This window comes from Saccopteryx bilineata, chromosome 3 (genome assembly GCF_036850765.1).
Source record: "Saccopteryx bilineata isolate mSacBil1 chromosome 3, mSacBil1_pri_phased_curated, whole genome shotgun sequence".
Classification (NCBI taxonomy): Eukaryota; Metazoa; Chordata; class Mammalia; order Chiroptera; family Emballonuridae; genus Saccopteryx; species Saccopteryx bilineata.
The window spans coordinates 163,770,115-163,784,764 of NC_089492.1; the positions used below are offsets into that span (position 1 = coordinate 163,770,115).

At 45.4% G+C, this 14,650-nt stretch overlaps 1 protein-coding gene across 5 annotated transcripts in view; it reads right to left on the minus strand.

Moving 5' to 3' along the window:
• ZNF697 (zinc finger protein 697) overlaps positions 1-12,134 on the minus strand; it is a 57,709-nt gene extending 45,575 nt beyond the window's left edge. For 2 of the 5 annotated variants that reach the window (XR_010730375.1, XM_066268126.1), the window contains exon 1: positions 12,002-12,134. The gene's annotated coding sequence lies outside the window, so the exon portion shown is untranslated. The other 3 variants (XM_066268127.1, XM_066268128.1, XM_066268129.1) reach the window with 3 other exon arrangements.
• Positions 12,135-14,650: the final 2,516 nt, after the last annotated feature.

Below are 14,650 nucleotides of genomic sequence, written 5' to 3' on the forward strand. Positions count from 1 at the left end.
GGATCCCGGTCGGGCGCATGCGGGAGTCTGTCTGACTGTCTCTCCCTGTTTCCAGCTTCAGAAAAATGCAAAAAAAAAAAAAAAAATTAAAAATTTTAAAACTAATAAAAACTTTAAAAATTATTTTTTTAAATAATTTTTAAAAAAGGAATATAGCTGCCATTCCTTTTATTCTCTTGTTCAGAAACCCCTGGTTGACTCTGCAGGTCTCCAGAGAAGGCCACACTCCACACAATGTAGCCCAAGGCTCTCTCACTTCCACTTCCTGACCTGTCTGCTAACTCCAGCCAAGAAGGGCTGCTGCTCTGCACCCCCACAGGAAGGCAGCACCCTATGTTGTTCCTCTCCTGCCATTCTGTTCCTCCTCAAGAAACAGCAGGAAGCAGTCTCTCCCTAACTTGTAGCGGTTAGAGCCAGACCACTTATATGGATTCAGTCTCTGGCTCTGTAGCCTTAGAAAGGCTGCTCAACCTCTTTGAGCCTTGGTATTTTCATCTATAAAATGGGGAAATCGACTGTGTCTACTTTATAAGATCATTGTTAAGTGCTCAGAAAGAATTATTATTATGTCACTTTGTGTGACTTTCAGGTACTTTTCCTCATCTTAGTCTGCCTAATACCAGTTTTTAAACTACAACCATGGTTATAAGAATTTGCACCTTAGCCTGACCTGTGGTGGCACAGTGGAATAAGCATAAACCTGGAATGCTGAGGTCACCAGTTCAATACTCTGGGCTTGCCAGGTCAAGGCACAAAGAACAAGCAATCAATGAACAACTAAAATGAAGCAGCTATGAGTTGGTACTTCTCACTCACCCCACCCTCTCTGTAAATCAAGAAATAAAATAAAGAATTTGTATCTTATTGTTTGCTCTCTCCCTCCCTAACCCTTCCTAAACATAAGCTCTCACTGGGAACATAGTATTTTCTCCACTTTGGTGGCTTCCCCACATAATAAGCCCTCAAATATTTCTTGAAATGGATAAAATTAGGTGTAATTATTTCTCTCCCTCATTCTCAAAAGGAAGAACCAGACCAGGAAACCTAGTGATCTGGCCAACATCACATCAGGTAAGGCAGAGCCATGGAAACAACCTAGCTCTCTCAGCAAGATCCAATAACCTGTCAGCACCAGGAGCCAAGCATGCTTAATTATGCTGCTGAACAGACAGACATGATAGAAAGTGGTGATTAGCTTCAGAAGTTGGACAGAACCTTCTCAAAAAAGAATCCTGTGTCCTTTGGCCAAATGTCAGCCAAGGGACATTCAATGCAAACAGTCCTTGTTTGCATCAAAGAGTCCTGTGCATGTCCCCCCCTCCACTCCAAGCTGTAACACTCAGGTCAGCTGTGCAAGGAACAGAGGCAACACAGAGCTGTGCTTGTGTCCACGGTGGGAACCGCCACCAGACACTCCCAGTCTGGACAAGACAAGTGCTGCTCTCCCTCCTGGAGGAAGGCAGGACTGGAAGTAACAGAAATTGAATAATGAATGAAAAAAGACCAACATTCAACCTTTTCAAAGTAACCAGACTAAATAAAAGGTTGGGGTATAGGGGTGGTAGGGAAAGTAAGAGGTGTGATGGAGAACACAGTCAAAAATAAGAAAAATTATATTTAACAGTAAGTGTCTCTTCAGACCGAAGTTTATTCTCAGTTTTCATGGGTTTGGAGTTTTGTTTTGTTTTTTCTTACTAAGACAGGAATTTCTTACTATGACAGGCATTTCTTAATTCCTCTTCTTACCTGACACAATTATCAGCCTAAAAACCCTTTTTCCTAAGAGTCCAGAATTAAGCTATGAGACAAAAGTAGGCCCTTAAAGAAATTTGTACAAAGGGTACATGTTATGTAGGAAGTATTTTCCAAACTACCAATTCCATCAATACACACTAGAGCACTTGCTAGGGAGATGGAAAACAGAAACATTCCTCATAATAACTGCACCCAAGCTAGTTCAGGCTGTGGTCACAGTCTGATTAAATCCAAACTGACATTTACCTGATTTAAAAATAAAAGGTTGGGCCTGACCAGGCGGTGGCACAGTGGATAGAGCGTCGGACTGGGATGTGGAGGACCCGGGTTCGAGACCCCAAGGTCACCAGCTTGAGCACGGGCTCATCTGGTTTAAGCAAAGCTCACCAGCTTGGACCCAAGGTTGCTGGCTTGAGCAAAGGGTTACTCGGTCTGCTGAAGGCCCACGGTCGAGGCACATATGAGAGCAATCAATGAGCAGCTAAGGTGTCGCAATGAAAGGCTGATGATTGATGCTTCTCATCTCTCTCCGTTCCTGTCTATCCCTCTCTCTGACTCTCTCACTGTCTCTGTAAAAAATAAAATAAAATAAAATAAAAGGTTGGGGCCCTGGCCGGTTGGCTCAGTGGTAGAGCGTCGGCCTGGCGTGCAGGAGTCCCGGGTTCGATTCCCAGCCAGGGCACACAGGAGAAGCACCCATCTGCTTCTCCACCCCTGCCCCTCTCCTTCCTCTCTGTCTCTCTCTTCCCCTCCCGCAGCCGAGGCTCCATGGGAGCAAAGTTGGCCCGGGCGCTGAGGATGGCTCTGTGGCCTCTGCCTCCGGCCCTAGAATGGCTCTGATTGCAACAGAGCAACGCCCCAGATGGGTGGAGCATTGGCCCCTGGTGAGCATGCCAGGTGGATCCCGGTAGGGGGCATGCAGGAGTCTGTCTGACTGCCTCCCAATTTCCAACTTCAGAAAAATACAAAAAATAATAATAATAATAATAAAATAAAAAATAAAAGGTTGGGGAGCATATTTCTCCAAGTTTATGTCACACTTTGGTTTCTCATTTGGGGGGGGGCAAACTGGTTTTATTTTAAAATAGATCTGGCATACATACACTCCCCCCAAAGAAAAATATAGGAAAAGTTCAGTCAATTAGAGCATCCTCCCGAAACACCAAGGTCATGGGTTTGGTTTGAGCTCTGGTCAGGGCACAGACAGGAAGCACATACAGGAAGCAACCAATGAGTAGAACAATAAATAAATGCCTCTCTCTCTCTCTCTCTCTCTCTCTCCCTCCTTTCTTCCTCTCTAAAAGCAGTCAATAAAATATTTTAAAAAGAAAGAGAAGATGGGCCACAGACTCAGAGGAAATACTTGCAAGAAACCTAACCCATAAAGGACTTTAGCCAAAATGCACAGAGAATTCTTAAAACTTAATGGCAAGAAAATGACCTAATTTTAAAATGGGCAAAAGAGTGAAACAGACACCTCACCAAAAATATATAGATGGCAAATAAGCATGGAAAGGTACCCAACATCATATATCATTAGGGAACTGCAAATTAAACGAACAATGGGGAAGAATCCAGAACACTGACAACACCAAATGCTGGTGAGGATGTGGAACAACAGTAACTCTTATTCATTGCTGATAAGAAGGCAAAACTGACACAGCCAATTTGGAAGATAGTTTGGCAGTTTCAGACAAAAGTAAGCATACTCTTACCATGCAACCCAGCCATCTCACTCCTTGGTATTTATGCAAATGACCTGAAAACTTATGACCACCACACAAAAACCTACACATGGAAGTTTATAGCAGCTTTATTCATAATCACCAAAACATGAAAGCAACCAAGTTGTCCTTTCATAGAATAATTGACAAACTGTGGAACATCTAGACAATGGAGCATTATTCAGAGCTAGTAAGAAATAAGCCATCAAGCCACAAAAAGACATGTTGGAAATATAATGTATTCTATTAGGTGAAAGAAGCCAATCTGAAAAGACTACATACATACTGTATGATTCCAACTATAGTAGATATATAACATTTTAGAAAAGGTAAAACTGTGAAGATGGTAAAAAAAAAAAAAAACAGTGGTTGCAGGGGTTACACAGGAAAGGGGTGAACAGGCAGAACACTGAGGACTTTCAGGGCGGTGAAACTATTCTGTACAATGCCACAGTGTTAGATACATGTCATTATAGATTTGTCAAAACTCACAAAATGGGCCCTAGCTGGGTAGCTCTGCTGGTTACAGCGTCATCCCAGTACACCACGGTTGCGGTACCATCAGGGCACACACAAGAATCAAGCAAGGAATGTATAAATAAGTGGAACAAAAAATCGATGATTCCCCCCCAAAAAAATTTTTTTTAATTTAAAAAAGTCAATTAAAAACCTCACAGAATGTCCAACACCAAGAATAAATGCTAAAGTAAACTATGAATTTGGGTGACAATGATGTGTCAGTGTAAGTTCATCAATTTGAACAAACATACCATTCTGGTGCAGGATGCTAAAAGTGGGAGAGGTCATGCATATGTGCATAACCATCTCTACTTTCTGTTCAGTACAGCTGTGAATCTAAAATGGCTCTAAAAACAAAGTTTATTTAAATATATCTAAATTATATGTAATTTCCCTAGCTTATGTAACGCATTAAGCACACACCCTTTGCGTACCTCATTGTAAAAGATTGGTAGAGTCATCATTATTAGGAGGGAATCAGAATGAAATATTTTTAAACATAACACATTCATTCACTCCACATTTACAGCACACTTAACATGTGCTGCCCTACCCATTAACCTGGGTCTCTCACCTTGTGAAGATTCCATTCTGATGATACAATCTTTTCATTTCTTTTTTTTTTTTAGTAAGACAGACAGGAAGAAAGATAGGAAGCATCAACTTTTATTTGCAGCACTTTATTAATTTTATTTTATTTATTCATTGTTAGAGAGGAGAGAGACAGAGAGGGAGAGAGAGGAGAGAGAGACAGAGAGAGAGAAGGGGGAGGAGCTGGAAGCATCAACTCCCATATGTGCCTCGACCAGGCAAGCCCAGGGTTTTGAACCAGCAACCTCAGCGTTTCCAGGTCGATGCTTTATCCACTGCGCCACCACAGGTCAGGCCTATTTGCAGCACTTTAGTTGTTCATGATTGCTTCTCATACGTGCCTTGACCCGGGGGCTCCAGCTAAGCCAGTGACCCCTTGCTCAAGCCAGCAACCTTGGGGTTCAAGCCAGTGACCTTTGGGCTCATGCCAGTGACCATGGGGTCATGTGTACGGATCACACGCTCAAGCCAGACCCCATGCTCAAGCTGGTGAGCCCACATTCAACTGGTAACCTCAGGGTTTCAAACCTGGGTCCTTAGTGTCCCAGGTGGACACTCTGTCCACTGCACCACCACTTGGTCAGGCTCCAGTTATATAATCTTAAGAATTCATTGTTTTCAAAGCCACCTACTGCTACCAGAAATCATTGTCAATACCTGCCTGAAGACTTAAAAAAAAAAAACCCTAGGAAAACAGTGATTCTTTGGAATTCACAAAGGTTCCTCTGGATTTGGGGGGGGGGGGGAATTGTCAACAATGGAAAATGTGTTTTTTTCTCAAGTACCCTGCCTGAGTGTCACCAAGCATCAAAGATAAGCTAACCACATGAATATGCACAGCACTGAGACCCTGAGACCAAAGCACACATTTCATAATAAAACCCAGAAGAACAGCTCCTGTTTTCTAACTTATCTTAAGGTCCTGATAAACTTCTCAGAAAGCCATTGAAATCTAAAATGACGCTCAGCATAGAAAGGGGCCCCTTTCCCCTAACTGCACACATTGTAGCCAATGAGTCAGCAGCACAGGACTCAGACTTGACCCTCTGCAGGAAGGAGAGCTTGAAGAATTGTGCTGGCCTTCCCACATACCTGGTGAGCAGCCTGCCAGCCTGTGGAAGCACCACGCAGGACTTGCTAACAAATGTAAAGATCCCAAGAGCTGTCCTATGCTCCTTTAAAGGGGCCAAAATGACTAATGTGCTGGTAACAACCAATGCCAAACACTGCGTGTACGCAGAGGCTTCCAAACTTAGGCCTGGAGCTCAGGGCAAAAGAAGGGGGAGTCCACCTCAGGAAGGGGTTTGATTTTGCTGGGAGTAAAAAAGCCTTTCTACCCAAAGAGAGGCCACGCCGCCTCACCACCCCGTTCAGATATGATGCAATGGAGACCAAACCCACACCCCAGGCAAATCATGCTACTCTCAGAGGTGGGGCCAGGGGAACAGAATGAATTACCTCCCTTCCTTACTCGGCCTTTCTTTTTTCTTTATTTTTTTTTTTCATATTTTCAGAAGCAAGAGAAACCACTCTGAATTTCTCAGATATGAAATAAAGAAGTCCTTTCTAGAAGATATGGTGGGTGGGCATGAGAGCAAGGGGGAAAAGACTGAAGTAATGGACCCACTCCTGCTCCCAACACCAATAAAATACCGTAATCACTTAGTGCTGACGTGAGTCAAGCTCATCAGACTCAGTAATACATTGATCTGTTCTGGCACATTTCCAGAAGGTTCTTCCTTTTTTTGGCAGTCACATGAAAAGAATGAAAATTAACTAAAAAAGTGACCCCTCTGATCTTTCTCCTACAAACTGTCAATGTGCAAATGATGTTTCATGCCGACATTTCTGCAATTTCAGTTATTACCAATTCATCACCAGCTCGCAGTTCCTGAAACCCCACAATATGTCAGGTTATGTTCAGGACATAAAGTTCCTGCCATGTGCAGGGGATATGCAAATATTCCAGCACCATATGGCGGTTTATTCAAGTTTATTTTCATTAAGAAGACACTGAAGCCATGGCCAGTTGGCTCAGTGGATAGAGCCTTGGCCAGGCGTATGGATGTCCCAGGCTCGATTCCCAATCAGAGCACACAAGAGAAGCAACCACCTGCTTCTCTTCCTCTCCCTCTTCTCTCCCTCTTCCCCTCCGGCAGCCAGTGGCTCGACTGGTTCAAACCCCAGGTGCTAAAGATAGCTTAGTAGGTCCTAGCTAGCACATCAGCCTCAGGCACTGAGGATAGATGGGTTGACTCAAGCATCAGTCCCTGACAGGGGTTGCCAGGTGGAACCCAGTCAGGGCACATGAGGGAGTCTGTCTCACTATCTCCCCTCCTCTCACTTAAAAAAAAAAGGATATTAAGCCTTTTTATTCAGATAACGCAGAAGATTCGGGGAGAGGCTGAGTATGGCATGGAATGTCAAAAAAGGCTACCAAAAGGGGTAAGACTTGGTCTGGAGAAAGGAACAGAAAGAATTCAGATAGACTGGGAGAACATGGAAAAGAATTCTAGTCCTATTAGGGATTCTGAATCTGATCTTCCCAACTGATGGTCATTGGAGGTTACGGGCATAAAATAATAACAAATTCATGAAAAACCAGGGCCTCTCAGATGAGATCCACTAGGATGAAATTAGAAGCTCAACATTCCCAGTAGGAAATCTGGGAGGTAGAGGGCCTCAGGAAGAAGGAAAAGAGATCTGGTGGTTTTCTCCCCAGGAAAGCACAGGTACATCCATTCTGAACAGGCATGGGAGTCAACAGTTCTAAATTATACTCTAGCTTCAGTTCAGAAGCTGAAACTGCAAGCAAGTTTCTTAACTTCTTTCTGAACCCATTGCTTCATTTTTTAAAATGGAGACAATATGTAAACCACCAGATCAAGGCAATACACGTAAATTGTCTAATTCAATAGTTGATACATAGATGTTCTACAACAGTAACTGTTGTCATCACGTAAAAAGGAAGCATGAAAAATTGTCCAGTTAGAGGTAAACGAGGAACTACAAAATTGCCATGTCCTGGGGGAAAGTTTGGAGTCTGTCTGACCTGTCTTGTACTTCTATATGCTAGGTTTTAATCCTGGTTGATTCCTTGGGCAATAAAAATCAAAGTGACATAGTGGATGCCAGTGGATTAGTTTCAAACAGCAGGCTGGCCTTTGGAGTGCTGCTCTCTAGAAAGCACATCGCACCTTCACAATTGAGAGGTGTCACTTCTTTGGTCCAAGAGCATGACCAAAGTCATTGATTACCCAGTTGAGATTAATCCATTCTATACCCTGCATACAGAGTTTGAAATTTTAGGCTGGCCAAGAACCTATTCAAGAAACTGTTACTGAATTTCTTTGTACCAAGACACCTTAATATATCCTTTCAGGGTTTTCTCATCCAGAAACAAAAGGAAAAGTTCCAGTCTGTCCTGTACTAAATGCTTTAGATACACAATTGTCACAAATCCTCACAGGTCTAAAGACCTTACAGAAAAAAAAAGAGATCAATTAAAGATGTATGCATTCTTTCAGTTCTTTCCCTCATTCCTTCATCTAACCATGCTTTCCAAGTAAATATCTTTCATGCCCCTGTTAGGTATAAAGCACAGGGTAGAGAAAGTCATTGCCCTCATGGGGTTTACAGTTTGAAGGCTAGCAAGATAAACATCTATCACAAGGCAGCCTAAAGATGTGCATCGTCCAGAGAATATAAGTACTGTGTGGAGAGGAGTAATTTGACTAAGAGATCAGGAAGATTTCTACAAGAGTGATCCATCGGCTGTGCTAGGATTTGCAGAAAATAATCAGGAAGAGTACAGGATGCTCATCAAGCACAAAGTACAACCTGATAGAGACACTGTGTCACATCAGAGAAGGGAAAGGTGTCTGTTTCAAAAATGGACAGGTAATAAGGGGTGGCCGGGGGCCAGTGGAAGACAGAGGTGAATTGTGAAGGGTTATGAACCATGAACACAGACTACCGCTGTTGATTACATTTAACAATACAATGTGTACACTAAGAAACCTGTTGGGGGAAGGAGGAGGGCTAGGATCTTTGCTACAAAGAAAATGGTATTGGCCCTGGCCGGTTGGCTCAGTGGTAGAGCGTCAGCCTGGTGTGCAGAAGTCCCGGGTTCGATTCCCGGCCAGGGCACACAGGAGAAGCGCCCATCTGCTTCTCCACCCCTCCCCCTCTCCTTCCTCTCTGTCTCTCTCTTCCCCTCCCGCAGCTGAGGCTCCATTGGAGCAAAGATGGCCCGGGCGCTGGGGATGGCTCTTTGGCCTCTGCCCCAGGTGCTGGAGTGGCTCTGGTCGCGGCAGAGCAACGCCCCGGAGGGGCAGAGCACCGCCCCCTGGTGGGCAGAGGGTCGCCCCTGGTGGGCGTGCCGGGTGGATCCCGGTCGGGCGCATGCGGGAGTCTGTCTGTCTCTCCCTGTTTCCAGCTTCAGAAAAATACAAAAAAAAAAAAAAAGAAAGAAAATGGTATTAACATAGGTTCAGCCTCCAGACCTCTTCCCTACCCCACATGACCAGGCAATATCTCTCTTGCCCTAACTTATCATCTTTAACCAACTTTTTCCCTTTCTCCTTCCTTTTAACTGGACACTAGAAATTAGGCAAACACGTTGATTCTGAGAAAACTCAGAACTTTACGGGAGAAGGGAGGAAATGTGATGCAAGCCAGCAGCCTGAGTCACCAACCTCAGTGAGGTCTCCTCACCCCTCCAATTCAGCTGCAGCAACTGGTATTTCTGATGTTTCCACTCACCCACTTAATTCCAGTCGTTCTGGAGACTCTCTCTGTTTTCCTTGTTGTAAAGGCTAGCCTGACTTCCCATTTATGACCTTGGTTCACTCTGGTGTCATCTTCTCTTCGGGGCCCAACTAAACTTCTGACATCAAATTTCCTCTAACAATCACCTCTACCTCCAGTGGGCTTGCCCAAGCGCACACACACTAAAAGAAAGTTCCATCAAGAAATCATGTCCTTGAACAGACACTTCTCCCAGGAAGAAATACAAATGGCCAACAGATATATGAAAAGATGCTCAGCTTCATTAGTTATTAGAGAAATGCAAATCAAAACTACAATGAGATACCACCTCACCCCTGTTAGATTAGCTATTATCAACAAGACGGGTAATAGCAAATGTTGGAGAGGCTGTGGAGAAAAAGGAACCCTCATACACTGTTGGTGGGAATGTAAAGTAGTACAACCACTATGGAGGAAAGTATGGTGGTTCCTCAAAAAACTGCAAATAGAACTACCTTATGACCCAGCAATCCCTCTACTGGGTATATACCCCAAAACCTCAGAATCATTGATACGTAAAGACACATGTAGCCCCATGTTCATTGCAGCACTGTTCACAGTGGCCAAGACATGGAAACAACCAAAAAGCCCTTCAATAGAAGACTGGATAAAGAAGATGTGGCACATATACACTATGGAATACTACTCAGCCATAAGAAATGATGACATCAGATCATTTACAGCAAAATGGTGGGATCTTGATAACATTATACGGAGTGAAATAAGTAAATCAGAAAAAAACAAGAACTACATGATTCCATACATTGGTGGAACATAAAAATGAGACTAAGAGACATGGACAAGAGTGTGGTGGTTACCAGGGGTGGGGGGAGGGAGGATGCAGGAGGGAGGGAGGGAGAGAGTTATGGGGAGGGGGAGGGGCACAGAGAAAACTAGATAGAGGGTGACGGAGGACGATCTGACTCTGGGCGAGGGGTATGCAACATAATTTAATGACAAGATAACCTAGACATGTTTTCTTTGAATATATGTACCCTGAACTATTAATGTCATCCCATTAACATTAATAAAAATTTATAAAAAAAATCATGTCCTGATTTCAGAGCCCTTCCACTTTATCTCAAATTCCTCATGCCCTCATTCCATTCTTATCCCACTTCAGATGCTTCTTCATCTCTCCTAAAAAAGCTCATGAAAAATGTCTGTTGCCCCACAAACGACTTATACAGGGGGCAGCGCTCTGTGCCCTACCACCCTTACCATGAGCCTTAGTACTCCAGTGTACCCACCTAAGCCACATTGTTAAAGGTTCATTTGGCTCCTAAAATGTATTCCTAAAATATTAAATAATGTCCATATGCTGGCTTCCTAAGAGGCTGAGGTAAGCACCTGGGGACAGCAGTAAAACAGAGAGGAAGAAAAAAGAAAACAAGGCCCCTTAGGATAATAAGCTGAGTTACAGCAGGAACACTTTGGACGGTGTTCACAATTACCCACTCATCCATCACAGCTCTTCAAAGACTATTAACTTGCTAGTCATTATCCAACCGCCTTTACCACACCCTCTGTCCCATCGGAGGAGAACCACAGGGCACGCAAAGTAGTCATAGCGCCCTACAGGTAAAGGACACAGACCCACTATAAGGGCAAGGCTACCTCACCACACTTGAGTCCAGCCTAGCGCTCAAGTAGCAAGGGGTGGGTGATTCAGTAAGGAAGGCGGGGGGGGGGGCGTTAAAAACAATCACTGAGAGTCCCAGAGAAATGGTAATCCGATTCTGAAGCCTGGCCATAAGGGACACTCAGGGCCCCTGCGGCCGATACTCTCGGCTCAATCTCTTATCGCCCTACCCTGCCAACACGCGCTTCACCCCGCGCCTCCCCGCTCAGTCCCGAGCTTCGGCATTCTGAGTGAAGGCATCATCAGCTTCGCCCAACCACCCACACACCGGCAGACAGGGACCGCTGGCTCTGGGAAGACTATCAGAGCAAAACCGCCACCGTCCAGGATGTATATCTCTCCACTCACCCATCCTTACTGGGCCATTTGCCCGCTCTGATGGAAGCCCCAAGCCGCTGATTTGAATCGGGCTAGAATAAAGCGGAGGTGGAATGGGAGAACACATTTCACAAGGAGCCAGGATGACGAGCTGATCCTCCTCTGAGCACCCACTCCAACCCCACCCCTTCATCCCGCTTGAGGCTGGGGGCGTGGACAGACAAGGCGTAGGGAGCGCAGTGGGTCCCGGTCACAGCTGCACACAAAGCCCTTCACCTTCTCCTCGCCACCCAAGCTCTTCTTCCCTGAGCTTCGTTGTTCCGAGGGTCTCGGATGCCCCCTTTGGTGGTCGGAGGGACGGCCCAACTCCCTCTCGCAGCGCTGCCCCCTCCCTCCCATCTCAGCCTCCTCCCGGCCCCTCGCCACCGACCCCCGCGGAAGCTCAGCCCGGGTTTGAGAGCCACGACAACACCCCTTGCGCCCCGCGGCAGCGGACAGCGGTCTAGTCTCTCCAACGTACAACTTCACCCGGCCGGTCCGCCACCCACTCTGGGGCGCACACCCATCCCCGCAACGTTTGGACCGGTTCAGATCAGCTCCATCTTCAAGCGGCAGGGGAGCCGAGCCGCAGGCACGCTCCTACCTGCGCGGCGGCGGGGCGGCCAGGAGCGAGGGCACTGAGCGCCCAGCCCGAGCCCTGCGCCCCGGCGCGGTTGCCCTTGTGCTGCGGCGGTAGCAGCAGCAGCAGCCGCTGGCTCGCTGGCTGACTGGCTGGCTGCCCGGCTGACTCCTCACTGGGGCTTCCTGTAGGGCTGGACAAAGGACATTTCCTGGGAGGAGCAGGGGGAATGTTCCCAGCATGCCTCGATTTGTAGTTCCCGGGGACTTCCTTTCACCGCAGCAGCTCGGACCAGACAGGGGCCTCGGACTAGAGGAGAGGCGCTCCCTGCGACCTTAAGCGCTCCAGAGAAGGAACTGCGGAAGGTCACACTGTGGACCCTGCCCCGCGCCTTCCGGGACGCGGTCGCCACGCGGGAGTTCGCACTCCGCGCATGGGCGGCGGTCCGCTCTATGGGAACCTGTCGCGATGTGCGGAAAGACCCTGGGGTGGAAAGGCCTTTTTTTTAGAAAGGAAAAAGTTTGGGGTGGGTTCGCTTTGAGTTGACTTGATTTTTTTAATAGATTTTCTTTTCCTGGTCCATTCTCTTTTTTTAAACCGCCGGAATCCTGCCGGGGGCTGATTAAAGAACTTGACAGCTCACTAGGAATTCAGGTTCCTTAAGATCTTGGCGCTTTGTCCTTAAAACCATAAGGGCTGATTGTTTCCAGAGCCTGACCCGGGGACGTTCCTCCCTCCGATGTTGGCCGTGGCCCAGGCATCTTTTCAAGCAAAGTAATTAAGAGATTGAAAATAAATTACAGTACAGAAATTAACAATAAGACGTAAAAATAAAAATTAAAAAAAAACCAGAAACTGTGTGCTAGACTTTCTGCTTATCACTCCCTTCTACACCTTCATGATTCAGTTTACTGTATCCTACAAAACAAATGTAAAGACCACTGTATGCGGGGAGAGGAGGGGCTTATTAAGGAAGGAAGACATTGACCACAAGAAAGGAACTCCTCCTCCAGCCTATCAAGAGCCTGTAATATCCTCCACAAACTCCTAATTCTGGAACTACATGCCCAAGCCCCTCCAAAAAATCAAGGAAGGATCACATAGAGACTAAATAACTAAAAGCTGTGTTCTCTCAAAGGAACTAGGAAAGGAGGTTCTAGGATGCTCCAAAACGTGTCTGAAAATATAGGTCATAATAACCCATCTTACCCACTTGGCCTCTCCCATTTCAAGTGCACATGAATTAGAACACTGGAGTGAGGGATGTAGTTTACACTTAAAAAAAGTGTATCCACTTTTCTGCTGTAGTACCCTTTCTCCGGAGATCCTTAACCACAGGAAGATGGGCTGGTTTCATTTAAGGTGCAGAATTGATGAAAAGCATATAGGTGTAAGCACCTACATCCCCAAAGTTCCTGTTATATGTTACTCTGTTGACTGTCCACATGGATTAATTGTGCTGTGATCCATGTGTTCTCTACAAACTACTGCTAGGTAATGGTTTGCAGCCTGGCAACACTCTAGCAAAACTGCCCTCCAACCCTAAAAAAAAAAAAAAAAAAGATAACTGATCATCATTGGCAAATACAGCAACCTCTTCTAGTGTTTAATTTGAAAAGATCATACACTAGACTGTAGGATTTAACATTGTCAGCAGCACGCGCATTGAAGCGATTTTCTACCTTGCTTAAAATACAGTACCCTTTCCACTTCTAACTTCAGCTCAGGATTCCTAGAAATTTACTGTTATCTCCATCCTACACCAAACCAGTCCCTTCTCTGTTGTTGCCAATCCACGTCAATTAGTTGCTTCAATAACGATTTATTTCCCACTTATTCAATGCTAGTCACCATGCCTGGGGTAGATGGCACTCAACAGTAAGATTTCATGGAGTAACTACAAGTTCCGACTTACCCTTAGAAGTTCACACTCCACTCAACATCACACAGACAATTACTACACAGTCTTTAAGTGCTGTAACAAAGCCATACACAGAGGTTTGTGTTCCCAGAAAGTGACGGTCTTCCATATTCCATCCTCAACAATTATTAAGGATGTTGAGATTGAAATTAACAAACTGCACACTCCCGGCTGAAATAGGGAGTCTGAGACTAGACAGAAATGGCATTCCTTTCTTCCTCCTCATGCCCCCTCCTCCACCCCTCATATCCTCAGGGGAAAGTTATAGAAAGTTAGCAAGATGAGGTAAGGAGGCCTCCACCACGGTCAGAGGGTGGAGCCTTTTCCAACAGGTTCCAAAGTCACACAGCAACTTCAGGAAAGTCTAAACTTGTAAACCTGTGTGTGGGTTTGGGTTTTATTTTTAAACCAACCAAAAATTTTCATCCTCACCTTTCAAAAAGATAACTGATAATTGGAAAAAATAATAATAAATTCAATTTTATACACACTTAGATATATTCTAGGATTTAAAAAGTATGTTCTGCCTGACCAGGTGGTGGTGCAGTGGATAGAGCGTCGGATTGGGATGTGGAGGACCCAGGTTCGAGACCCCCGAGGTCATCAGTTTGAGCATAGGCTCATCTGGTTTGAGCCAAGCTCACCAGCTTGTACCCAAGGTCGCTGGCTTGAGCAAGGAGTCACTCGGTCTGCTGTAGCCCCCGGTTAAGGCACATAAGAGAAAGCAATCAATGAACAACTAAGGTGTTGCA